Genomic DNA, 14,547 nt, shown 5'->3' on the forward strand with positions numbered 1-14,547 from the left:
ACTACTGGGCTGGCTGCAAAGTTGAACGCATCCTGGATGGATGGATAGCCGCCATTGTTGGATAAGACTGGAGAAACAGCAATGCCTTCCGGGGGACGTATGAGCATGAGAAGGGGATGGGGAATTGTAAGGGAGGTAGATTTGGGAGCGGGAAAATGTGCCTGGCCACTTGAAAACAAGAGCTTCTGGGTCATATTTTATCTATCACATTGACTTATTTTTAGTTTTATCCTCGATGAGGATGTTCATAATTTCTTTATTGACATTAAAATATATCGTAACGAAAATTTTGGTAATGGGGTCTCGTTGCTGACAACGAATTGGCAGTTGATGCGGTTTGATTACCAAATATACTTCAGTGTCAATGTTTAATGAACGAAATAGGTTGAACGGCAGAACGGTAATTTGGGGAGTGGACTATTATTATTATTATTATGATTATTATTATGATTATTATTATTATTTTTATTTTTATTATTATTATTATTATTATTATTATTATTTTTGTATGTCATTTACTTCTAAACAGTCTTTTTAATTTAAAATCACAGCGAAAATGACTGAAAATGACATGTATTCAAGAAGCAAAAATAAACTTGAGCAGAAAGGTTAGAATGCAATATGAAATTTAATATTTTGTGCTACATCAACAAGTATTCCTATGTCAAATGTGCTCTGTGAAATAATCCCAAACCAAAGCCTTACTGCAGACAGAAGAGGTTTTAGCACTTCGATTTCTAAAAGGTAAAGTGTGTTCAGGATCCAACTGCATTTAACAACACTTGGTGGTCACCCACCCACCCGCCCACGTAGCAATAAAAAGTCATGATGTTATCATGTCTATTATATTGATAGGAAGTTAAATTCCATGTGTTGCTTAAGTCCATATGACTAATATAACTCTCAAGCCTATGTTACCAGCATATATTTTGACACATTATCCTTTATTCATATTCCTAGTTCCTCACTTTAGTCAATTGATTGATAACCAATTCATACTTCAGAACTCTGCCAAATTAATCCCCAAAATTCTCTAACAAGGCTCTAATTCATTTATGATTAGTTTTGATGTACTGCAGAATCTATGACTGACCTTTATTTTAGTACTGCCTTTGACCATGACAAACATGAGGGCCTTGTTGCGAGTAAGTGGGTCTATTCTTTACAACATATACAATTTTCAAGTAATCAATTGCTGTTATTCGTGGAGATGGGATTAATTGAGTCTTATATTAGCATTATTATTAAATTTCTAAGTAATAGATTGCAGATAGTAATTGCCGATGGGTCCTATAGAGAGTAAAGGAATGCGATATCTGGTGTTCTTCAGGGTGGTGTTCTTGGCCCTTTACTTTTCATACTATTTTATATACATTTGTAGTTTAGCCTAGAAAAAAGCTCGCTGCATATGCACCTGATGCTATTTTCTTTGCCTCAATTCCATCCCTCAAATGTAGATCTGGGGTGGCTGAATCCCTTAATAGAGATCTAGCTAAAACTAGTGCTTGGTGCAAATTATGGGGCATGGTTTGACCCCTACCAAAACTCAAAAGTGTGATGGAAGTAGGTCAAGGACAGTGGCTCCTCAACCCCCATATCTCTGAATTGATGGTTTCTTTAACTATATACAACTTCCTTAAAGTTCTAGGTGTGATTAATGATTAGAAATTTACTACTGGGAATCAAATTCAGTCTGTTTCCTCTTCAGTTGCACAAACAATATTTTTTATTGAAAAAGTATTTTAAGATTTTCGGTGATTAATATGGTCTGAAGAAATGTTCTAATTCTTTCATTCTGCCTTATTTCGAGTATTGTTGTCCTGTCAGGTATTCAGTTGTTGAATCTCATTTAAATTTGTTGGACAAAATCTTGTGATCTATTAGATTTCTTATTCCTGATCTGGTTACTGATCTCTGGTACTGTTGTTCAATTAATTCTATTTACATGTTGCATAAGGTTTTTCATAATTCTGACCCTTCTTTGCATTCGGATCTTCCCAGATTGTAGCATCCTCTCCCTCCCCGCCCATCCACCAATGTGACGGGCCGAGAGAGGCTGTGACTAAGAAGGCAGGATGAAAGCAACTGAGTAACTTTATTACAGAACATTTGTATATATATACATAAACTCCAGGCAAATAGGACGTAAGAACATAACATGCAATTTCATGTTCAACCAACAACCGTTGCTGTTAACATTTAACGGTGAGAAAAACAGACATATTTATTCAGGTCCCTATCAGTGCGAGGGGAGAGCGAAGATACAAAGCACAATATATACAAAAAAAGAAATGTCGTTACTATGTACGATCGTGTGACACACGGTTGGTACAGTAGTATTTGGTATATAGTTATATAATTCTAAAATGTCTTGCCTACTTGTCTCCATTTCATGGCTCAATACTACACAGTATTGTAGAAGTTTTATTCCAGCTATGACCAGATTTTGGAATGATCTTCCTAATCAGGCAGTTGAATCAGTGGAACTTCAAAAGTTCAAACTTGCAGCGAATATGGTTATGTTGAACAGGCTTACATAAGTCTCTCTTCATAGTTTGTATATGGCAAATCTATTTTAACGTTGTTACTAATCTCAAAATATTTTATTATTCGTTACTTATCATATAGGTTACTTGTGTCCATATTTCCTTTCCTCACTGGACTATTTTTTTCCCTTTAGGAGCCCTTGGGTTTATCGCATCCGGCTTCAAGTGTAGTTTGCAGCATGAGTAGTAATAATAACACTAATAATATAAGAGTGCCCTTTCATGAAACTATAGAAATTATTTTCATCAAGATTTTCCCCCCGAAAATACCACATTGAGCTTTGTCTCATTTTCATTTTGATTTTTATAAGTTATATTCGGCAATATAATCATGTGCCAATTGGAATTTTAAGAAATATACCTTGGACAGTGTTCCAAAAATTTCGTCTCCTTTTTTACGGAAGATGTGTTAATGACACGTTTTTACTATTTGGAGAAAAATCTCATGCTAACATACCTTTTGGAATATGTAAATGAAATTCAACAAAATATTAGGTTTACCATGGAATTAAAACAGGAGATCAGTTATCATTTCTTGATATAAATATTTCACGTTCAAGCAGAGGATTTCTTACATGTATTTAAAAAAGAATACGTACACTGGTTTTGGTCTTTTTATTTTTACCAGTTGTGCCAGGTCATTCACGATTAACTTTATTCAGAAACATTTACTGAAATCATATGCCTTGTATTCAACCTGGCATAACTTCAGCGAGGAGATTTATTTTTAAAAAATAACTAATAAATTTCTAAACAATATTTTTGGGCCTAACTTTAAATGTCCCGAGTTTTCTATAAAAAAAAAAAAAACTTATGTATGTATAGTATTATTGCCGTATGTGATATTTTTTTTTTCTTTTTTGAGATGCGAGCTCAGCACTTTGTATCAATATGTTGATTTCCCGTTTATATATATATATATATATATATATATATATATATATATATATATATATATATATATATGGAAAACTTTTTTTAGGTTCAGAGACACACTTCCGGGGTTGATGCGGTCTTTCGTTGTTTATAAAACAGATTTTGACCGAAGCGAAAAATCTATTTTTGGGTGAGATAGCCATGTCGTCCTGATGGAAGTTCCTAAAGGGTAGCTTCCTAGGGTATATTTGACTTCTTGGCTACTTGGATCCTCTTTAGGCGTAATTGATGGACGGTTGCGTTCGCAAGCTCCGTGAAAATCCTTGGGGCTATATTTAGCCCGAATGGTATGGCTCTGAAGGCGTAAAGTCTTCTTTGTGACTTGAACCTTAAGTAGGAGGAGAGGTGACGATTAATTGGAACGTGATAATAAGCGTCTGACAAGTCTATGGAGACGATGTATGCCCTTTTGGGCAGTAGGGTCGTTATATGCTGAAGTGTGAGCATCCTGAACTTGTAGTTCACTATGAACTTGTTGAGTGGCGACAAGTTTTCTGAGTCCTTCTTTGGAACACAAAACAGCCTTCCTTGGAACTTGATGGACTTTACTTTTTGGATTACTCTTTTCTCTAAGAGTTCTCGGACATATTCTTCCAGAACGGGGTAGAGTGTTGGAAGAATTGAGGAAATGGAGGTGGAGGACTGTTTCAGCTCCAACCTAGTACATTCTTTATTAGGCTGTGGGCCCAGGGATCGAAGGTCCAACGATCCCTAAATAGATGTAGTCTCCCTCCTACTGGAAGCATATCACTTCTGCTGATGAGGACCTGAGGCCTTGCCTCCTTGACCGCGTCCTCCCTTGAATTCCCTTCCCCTTGAAGGGCGTCTAGAAGAACCTCTGGCTGTTCCTCTAGCTTTTGAGTGAAAGGAAGAAGTCTGCCTTTCAAAAGCTGGGTTAAAAACTGGCGACTGTGTCGCCAACTTGTTGAGGTACCAACTGGTACGTGGTTGGAGGTTGTGCCACTATCTGAGGCACCGCAGTCGCAGGAAGTTGCTGTTGTTGCTGTCGGTAGGGCTTAGCCGGCCGAGAGGATAGCCTAGGCCTTTTTGTCTTCTTCTTGGGTTGGGGTCCCTCATCCGGAGAAGACTTTCTCTTAAGATTGAAGCCCCACTTTTGGAGAAGGTTGCTATTCTCCGTGGCAGCTTTGTCTACTACCTCTTTAACTACTTTGTTGGGAAAGAGGTCTTTACCCCATATGTAAGAGGAGATCAGTTTCCTCCGTTTGTGCTTCACCGCAGCCGAGTCGAACACAAACTCTCTACAGGCTCTCCTAGCTTTAATAAAGCTATAGAGATCTTAAGTAATTGTGGCCAGATGGGTTTTGGCCACTACCATGAACATGTCCTGTTTCTTGGGGTCACTTGCCAACGTTTCTAACATCGTTTGCAACGATATCGATGCCGCAAGTCTTTCTTTCGTCTCTTGCTCTCTGCGCAAGAGAAGCTACGACAGCTTTGGAAGTTCCTCGCCAAACTGACGTTCGGCAATATCAGCTGCCAACTTCCCGACTGAGAAGGTAAGGTGAATGTCCTTCCAGTCTTTTTGGTCCAATGGTAAGGTCAGGGATAACGGCTTGCATTCCTCCAGGGAGGGGCATGGTTTCCCTGCCTCCGCCGCCTTCAAGGCTGCCTTATATCCCTTTTCCATGAAGGGAAAGGCTCTGGTTGGAGAGGCCACAAAGGAGGGAAGCTTCGTACTCAAAGCTGGCACCTTTGAGTTCGTGAAGCCCCTCTCTTTCATCGAGCTCGCTAGTAATGCCTGTGCTTTACTATGGTCAAGGACTATGACCTCCTTCGGCTCCGTTTCCTCCTTTGTGGCTGGCTCCTTCCTAAAACGGACATAGCAGTCCGGGTAAGAGTCTTTGTTGGGCCAAAATTCCACATCTTCCTGGGGATTTGAGCCCAGCTTCTCCGATATAACAATCTTCCTGGTTGTCATTGGCATGTGTTCGGCATACCTCCAAGGATTGGTGTCCGAGCACAAAGGAAGATCCTTCACGTTCAGTCGCTTCTGGGGCCCACGTGATGCTGCGAGTCTGCATATCTCCAGTTTCATCGCAGCTTCCTTTTCATCATTCTTCTTTTGTATTTGTTGAATCATTTCAACAATAGAAGAAAGAGTCCTTCCCAGATCATCTGAGATAGCAGACGATGTAGAGGGAACAGGTTCTGGGGCCGGAACCGATGTAACCGACACCTCGTCGATTTCTTCCTCTTCTATTTCTGGAGCCTGGGTCAGCTCCTCCTCCTGACCTTCTCCCAGAAGGTCTTTCTCTGTATAATCCGACACCTCTGACATCCTATCATCCAATTGGATGTCTTGAAGGGTGGCCGAGACTTCAGAATCTACCGGATTCTGGACAGTTGGTATCTCTTCATGAGGCTGAGGGATGACTGCATCAGCCAATGCCTTAGGGAAAAGGTAGGCACTCATCTTCTCGTTTGGAAGGTAGGGGACTGAAGTGTTTTTCTGAAAACCCCTCGCACAGGTTCGCAATTTTTGCCTAGCAGCATCCCTTGACTCCACCGACTTACGGGTGTCAAATGCCTCGGTAATCAGGTTGGAACACATAGTACATACCTGAGGGTCCCAATACCTTAGATCACCTTTGGAGACTGCGCATGCAGCGTGCCTCCTGCATAACTCATGTCCACAGAAGTTCTTACTGCGGACATTGCAGAACATACTCCCGCACTTCGGATGGTCCTCCTGTAAAGAGAAAAGACTCCATGAGTATCAAGTGAATGCTTTTCACTTATTATTAATACATATAGCTTATACAGTAAGGCTAGAAAGGATAGAAGGAAAGACACATACTTGTATTTCCTGCCCAGCCAATTGCTGTAACCTCCCAAGATATTAAAACTAAGGTTAATTCTATTCTAGAATACCTTATAAATTTTTCTAAGCGGAAAGTTAAGGTGTAACTCACACCTTGAAATAAAGTTTTAATATACGGGATAGAATGAATACAGAAAAAACTCACTTTCTATATACTGTACGGTTTCAACAAAAGCCTGTACAAGATAACATTAAGTATGTTGGAAGAACTTTAGTGTTACAACAAACTCTATACTGTAGTTATATCAATGCAGTGTGTACTACACCACATATATAGTAACTACTGTACATCGCATGATGTCGTGCCGGCCGGCGCGTCCCTTATATAGTTCAAAGGTATGCTACCTATAACTAATGGGCAGCAGAACACTGGTTCGCAAATGTGTGCCGGCCGGCAATCTCTGCCGGTTGGCAACTGAAAACACTAGCACCCGGCTGGCGGCCGCTAATCGTAGTGGCCGGCAGATCTTGGGATGTGTTTCTACCGCCGGCCGGCAAAGGTAGCAATACCCATGGTGGCCGGCAGTGATTACGAACCAGAGAACTCCCACCTACCCGGCTGCCGGCCGCTTAAGCCGGTAGCCGGGCTAGGGGTACAATACACTAGCAAGAGAAACAGTATGGATGTAAGGTTATAAGGCGGCCTTGCCGTACAACCTTCCATCCAGAAAGAGTCAAATATACCCTAGGAAGCTACCCTTTAGGAACTTCCATCAGGACGACATGGCCTGAGCCCAAAAATATACTTGTCAAAAAAAAAAAATGTTGAATTTAAAATTAATTTTCTAAAAGTTGCTTACCTAATCAACTTGCAAAAGCCGGGAGATATAAACAGAATGTCTGATCACACTGGCAGCGAGTTCAAAAGTGGTGTTTCATGGTTGTAGGGCAGGGAACTACTTTGTTGGTTTGTAACTTTGCAACAAAAACAGTTAAGCGACTTCGGGGGTGCAAGAAAGACACCACACGAGTCTCAAGCGCCCTTGGAACTCTGGTATCGCTCTTCTTGTCTCTAATGGCTCAAAATTTGAGCTGGCAGGTCGCAACACTTGGTCTGATAACTAGCAAACCAAAGACTATATACTGAAGGGAGATACGAACGCTCATCCTTTTAACACACAAATGTGTGCGTGAATTAAAGATGCCAGATACTCCCAGGCAAAACGAATGGCTCCATGTATTGAGCGAGCGGTCAAACATTCAGACCGGTAATGCTTCGGGAATATGGGATAAATTCGATTGTAAATTTTGCGACATATTTGTTCATAATTTGCATTACTACGTCAGTGTATTTTACTCATATATTCATGGCATTCTTAAATTTTAGAGAACTAAATTGCAAATTATGTTTCTCTGTCTATTTTTCAGAAATTGAATAGCATATCTCTTATGATTTAGTTCATTTTCTTGCAAATTTAAGTATTGTACAGTATATTACAACCATTTTTAAATGTTCTATACAATACCACATTTGAATAAAGTAAAACATTCTGTATATCTGATTTGTTAAACTTAGCCACAAATGCTTATGTGTAGGCATACATTTAATTACAGTTTGTAGGCCAGGAGATATTAGGTGTATATGAAACACAATTGTATTTTGTTTATATTGAAATGGAAAAGCATGATGCACTCATGTATACTGTTTGGTATTATAAACTAATAAATGTACAAACAAAAGGAACAAAATAACACAAAATTGTATCACACATAAAAATAATAAAAAAGGGGTCGGAAATAGAAATAAGGTAGCATGCAAGCCAATCCAAAAAATACAAGACAAATCACATGAAAATGAACTTTGGTGAATTATATATAAATAAGAATATTGCTCATACTGTATAAAAATTGGTGACTAAAAAGAAAAAAACACACAAGCAAACCAAAATTACATCTTGAATTGCATGCAGATAAACTGTAATATAATCATAAATATGAAAAAACATAATACTGAAAAAAGGTTTTCTTCAAGTATTAGATACATCGTGCAAACATAAGCAAAGCAAATATGCAAACATAGAAAGTACAAACAGTGAAGACCCATTCAATGTACATGAAAATACAAATACAAACAAATACAGTATACAAATACTGTAAAAAGTTACTTTCTTTAGGGAATAGAAAAAATAAGAAGACAAGGGACACTAGCAAAATATGCTGAAGTAGTATACACCTGTAATGCTACTCAGGTGTGCAAACATGCTGAAATATTGATTCACTTATAAGTTAAATCAAAGTTAAATATAATACATACCACTAAACATGTTCCTAACGCCAAATATGTCAGCTCCTGAGAAATATATTATTTTAATAGGTTTATGACCCCCCAAAAAATTAATAGATTAAAATAAAACATTGCATAGACTATTCTATAACCTGAACCTTAGTCAAAATATATTAAATATGTGAAATCTTTGTTAGTGTTGTTTTTTTACGGGGACCTGAGTAATTACCACCACTATGTTTTCTTTTCCTTAATGATATGTTGAGAAATTTAACGTAATAATATATACGCATTTTTAAAAATATGTCATCATTTCATCTACAACACCATCACAAAAGTTGAGGTTATCTACATTAATTTGTTTAATCACTTGAGTTAAATTATGTTTTACTTTGTCTTTTATTATTAGATCTACAATCTACTTTGAAATGCTGATTCATAATAATTAATGTTAGTTATAATAGTACTTGGATACCATAGCCATCTTCCTTTTTCCTTATCTTTATTTCCCAGAAACAAGGTCAAATTACTTGAATCAAAATCTAGTCCATCTTCACAGATAAGTACTGATTTACATGCATCACACTTGTGATGTTTGACAAGTGTATGGCATACATATGCTGCTATGTAAGTTACTGCATTTTTCTCTATCAAATTGTGCCCATAATCAGATATATTGTCCTTAGGGGTGTCAATACTATTGTCAGGAGCAAAGGGATCAAAATTACAAATAAAATCTATAATAGATTTTGTCACTACTGGTTCTTTCTCAACATTATCATCATTATTTGGGTTGAAGCTTGAAACAAATTCGTGAATTGCTTTAATGGATTCATCATCTTCAGGTTCATCAGTTATCAAATCTACTGGTGAATTATCAATTGGACCTTCTAAAAGGTTTTCAAAGAATTCTTGGACCTGTTCCTCATCTGTTGCAGTCCAATCTAAATTAACAATATCTTTATTTTCAAAATCATTTCTATTAAGTTTAGTTTCTAAGTCACAGACCTTCAAATATTTCAGTATTAGGGTGTTATCAGCTATGCAGTTTCCTTTAACGTTATTTTTCATGAGATTGTTACATAGAGCATTTTTTATTAAGGTTTTAATTTTGTATGAACTTGGAGTGTCATTATTTCCTCCTGAACTTCGACACTAAATAAATTGTCATTACAATCTTGATTTATCCTGTTAGTTAAAAGGAATTTAAAACCCCTATCCTTCAAATGGTTCCATAACATTTTAAGGCTACGGATGTTTAAAAGTCAACCATCTATACATGGAATATTACTTTTACTTCCAATAAAAGTTAAACTTGACAGCTTATCAGCCTTTTCAGATAAAAAATTAATATTATTATCACTATCATTAATTGCACATTTTCTCTCTTTAAAATGAAATACAAAACTGCTGTTAAATACATCAAACAATTCATTAATATCATTTTTCAATAATGCTGTATTTTCCGCTTCTTGCGGTAATGCCCCCAATGCTGCATGTGTAAATACACCAGCTTCTATACTACGGCTAAACACCGGTGCTGCTAGATTCACTCTCATTTGATCAAAACCGGCGTTGAAGACATGTGATGATGTACGTTTTGGTGCTAACCGTAGCCACATCTGAGAATCTGCTTCAAAAAATTTCTCTACATATTTCCATGACGCTTTTCGCCCACCAAATTGCATGTCATATTTCTTAAAATTGTTTTTGATACTTTTCAAAAGGTGTGGTGTATCATAAAAGAAATACACATTTTCACCTTCATGTGAGAAAAAAGGTTTTTCTCTGGAAGTAATAAGATTTTTAAACAACCTTCTATTATTTGGATCTTGGTCCACATACCAAAAAATGTTAGGTACAAACACGCATTCTTTAATTTACCAATACAGTCCGTTACCATATACATTAAGGTATCACCTTTAATAGATTTTGTAAATAGAAATACCCCAGTATTTGCTTCCATTTGGAAGCCAGGCCTTTTGCAATAAAGACCATGGCATACTGAGCAGGGTCTTGTCCTTTGCCATACTGGCCAAGATCTTCAAATCCCTCCACCACATCTTTACTTATAGCATCAAATATAATGCCACAGTATTTATCATTTTCATTCATTGATAAAGCTTTCTGCTTTAACAATTTAAAAACCGACTCATTCCAGCCAACATCAAAATCAATCTTGGATACCCAGTACCTCAGCATTCTCGTTGTTGGTAAAGTAAATATCTTGCTGATAAAGTTATAAGCTCTGGGACTTTTGAAATAAAGTCCAAGAAAGAAACATTTTTGAGAAAGTGAATATCTCGTGCCATATTTGGAGACGCCTGCTAATTTAATTTGTGTTTTAAAAAATTCTAGAGCTGTGCCACTTATATATTTGCTTGCATTTTTTATAATTGTAGATGGTAGGGTACATGTATCACAATTTTGTTTTGGCTTACCTTCATTTGTTCAAGGTTTTTCATAAGTCTACAAATCTGCATCCGTTGCTTCTTTATTAATGCATACTGGTTTTTCTTTTTCCTTTGCAAGCTGCTAGTAGACTTGGAAAAAATATTAAAAGTTAATAATCCAGTGCAAAAACAGTTGGTATAAACATAAGAATAACGATTAAATTTATATATATATATATGTATGTATATATATATATATATGTATATATATATATATATATATATATATATATATATATATATATATATATATATATATATATATAAACATACGGTATATATGAAATTTTTAGAAAATTATTTATTTATTTATTTAATTGTATTTCAGAACTGACCATTTATTGGTGAAAAATATTTTGTTTTGATCTCTGTGAAATATAATGATTCATGGTAATATCTTACCATTGGATTTTATGGTTGCGAATGTTGGTTCTCCTCCTTCATGTAACCCTAATTGTATGATCTCTTACTGTATTTCAGGCTTTTGTAAATTGTCATTTCCATTGAGAATGCTACAATCAACCTCATTATTAGTAGTAGTTGTAGTAGTAGCAGCAGTAGGATGAGGAGTAGCAGCAGTAGGAGGGGGGGTAGTAATAGTAGCAGTATTAGTAGCATATGTAGGTCTAGCAGTCGTAATAGTTGTAGTAGGACTAACACTTGCAGCAGCACAGCCAATATTATCCATCATGCTTGTTACTGTGTCATTACTGTACACTTCACCCCCAGTATCTTTTGGATAATCAGTAGTAAATTCTGGAAATGCAAATATGAAATGAAGCAAATGCCATATAATACTTTTTCATTTGGCTGTTAAAATCATAATTTTTTATGCATAAATATATACAAAAACACTACTAAACAAAAGTTTCTTGCCAGTATCTGATTGAACATTTCCACTTAATTCAATGAATTATTTCACAATCTTTTTAAGAATTTTCTTTGGTCAGTTGATAGATGAACCCTATAGACATAATACAACTATTGGTCTAACACTTTTTCACTGAAGATAAAGTGAATATATACAGTATGTAGCACAATATAGCAAAATCTTAAAGGTCAATCTATACCTACTATATGAATTCTAGTTAAGACAAGCAAAACTGTAATATCTACCAAAAGCATAGGCCATTTACCATGTTTCAAGGATGAAATTTTCATCTCAGATGATCTATTCTCCAGAGCAGGAATGGTACCTACGAGATTAACTATATTTAAAGTAATGGTGATGCAATTATCATTTCAGAAAAGCTAAACATATACAAACTGCACATCAAATACACACCATATTCAAGGTTGTGCAAATTCCTGTTGGGATAAGCCAGCAACCAGTTTTAGTTATAATTTGATTGGTGGTGTAAATCTATTGATGTATCTGAAAATATGTATTACAACAATAAGTGCATTATACAAGAAATATGTATATGAATAATTACACAAAAATAATTTTACTAAATTATGTACTGCTGTTATATAGATTATCAAGACATACTTACATATATGAATAGATATATCCAAAATTGCACGTAGAAGAAAATATGAATAGGATGAAACAAAGAATGCCATGAAGGAAAATGAAAGGTGAGAATACTGGCAAGGGCTCTCTGTGTACTTTATTCTGCTATCAGATGAAAGTACGGCAAAAGTGCTTGCGAGAATACTCATCTTTCATTTTCCTTTGTAGCATACCCACGTGTAAAAAGGCATCTAAACTTTATATGACAACAATTAAATCAGCATTTTTCAGTAACTCACTTGTCTTTATAGGGTCAACATCTGATCTGGTGCAGGTAGTAGAACCTGTAATGTGCAATAGATGCAGCATTTTTATGTAGAAAAATGTTTCATAGATAAAAAAAATCAGTTGATAATATTGTAATGACTAAACACATAAATAAAATAGATAACACATACCTTCTACATGTTGATCTGGGCAGGCATTTTGGCAGCGTTTGTCAGAAGCTGGATGTAGGTAGTTTTTGGTGGAGAAATGCCTGCTGCACACATGATAGCTCGAATTTAGTTGTCGTGAGGTTTTTTGTGTCAACTCCTGAATTTGGATGAGGCTCGTCCATATCAAGCATCTAGATAAACATAAAATACCATATGTTATGCCATCCTATTTAACCAGCATACATAAAAACATTCTACTGTGCTATAGTTTGGACTTGTAGCATGTTGCAGAGAAAATCCAATCACTCGAATGTATCACTTCAAAAGTTAGGTTAGGTTAGGTTGAGTTAGGTCAGAATGGGATAGGATGTGCAATGTCACGTAACTTTTTGTTGGAATCACATTGAGATTATTTGTGAAAAAATCCTATGGCTATTTTTGGAGCTACAGCCAAATGTATTTCCTTGGCTGTGACTCGACTACTTGTTTAGACTTTTGTATTTATTTAGAGGACCACGCTCTCCATTTACTCCCAAATTATGCAGTCATGCAGCTTTCCTCTTCTTGTACAGTAATTAGAAGGTTCTTTAGATAATGGGATAGCAAATAATGGCAAGATATGTTGAGCAATGGGGGAGGGGTTTTAAAAAAAAAAATATCTTGGTTTCCTTACTAAACGACCAGGAACTGACATCATCAACATAGTCAACCTACCAGAGTTCGTGATGCCAGCGTGCATAAATAGAAGTTTGTGATGCCAGCCTACATTTGATATATATTCAGAATATATACTAAATTATAAATGGAGTAATTTCTTAAAAGTGTCCATGAAATGCACAATTCACAAATTGTGACACTTTTGAGTAATCACTCCATTTTTAATTTAGTATATATTTTTAAAATAGAGTATGTCAAATGTACGCTGGCATCACGAATTTCTGTTTATGTACGCTGGCATCACAAACTTCTGTTTGGTTGACTATGTCGGTTCCAGATCGTTTAATGAGCAAACCAAGCTAGTATTTTTTAATAACCCCTCCCCACTTGCTCAACATATCTAACCATTTTTTGCTTTCCAAACATTTAAAGAACCACTTAATCACTGCACAAGAAGAGGAAAGCTGCAGGACTGCATAATTTTGAAGTAAATGGAGAGCGTGCTCTTGTAAACAAATACAATGGTTTCTGCTGCTTTCTATCCATTTTCTCTAGGGCTTCTACATAAATTTTGAAGCTTCTTCTCCACTTTTTTGGATGGTTTACCCTCACCGATACTTAATCTGTCTAACCTCTGGATATCTATCGGCATGTTTGCTGTGATACTAATCAGTTTCGGTTAGGCTAGGAATTTGGAAGTTTTTTCTAACCTTGTGGGCTATATTTTCATTGACATACCTTGAACACTTTTACTCTCTAAATCAACTTTTTTTATTCTCTTAACACTCCTGAATTGGCACAGCGATGCTTGATTGCTGGCTTGAGGGTGATGAAGTCATAGTTACTCAGTAAACTTTAAGAAAAAAAAGAAAAAAAAAACAGATTTACTGTGGATGTCTTGCCTTAATCTTTCTCCAAAATCAGTGGGGCTTACTCATTAGCAGCACATATTGCATGTATTATACTCATGTGAAGCACATATTACAGGTATTATAC

General features: G+C 36.2%; 1 pseudogene; it reads right to left on the reverse strand.

Annotated features, from left to right (window-relative positions):
• Positions 1 to 8,509: 8,509 nt before the first annotated feature.
• Positions 8,510 to 14,547, reverse strand: part of LOC137651740 (uncharacterized) — a 12,967-nt pseudogene continuing 6,929 nt past the window's right edge.

The sequence above is a fragment of the Palaemon carinicauda genome, chromosome 13, assembly GCF_036898095.1.
Source record: "Palaemon carinicauda isolate YSFRI2023 chromosome 13, ASM3689809v2, whole genome shotgun sequence".
NCBI classification, from domain to species: Eukaryota; Metazoa; Arthropoda; class Malacostraca; order Decapoda; family Palaemonidae; genus Palaemon; species Palaemon carinicauda.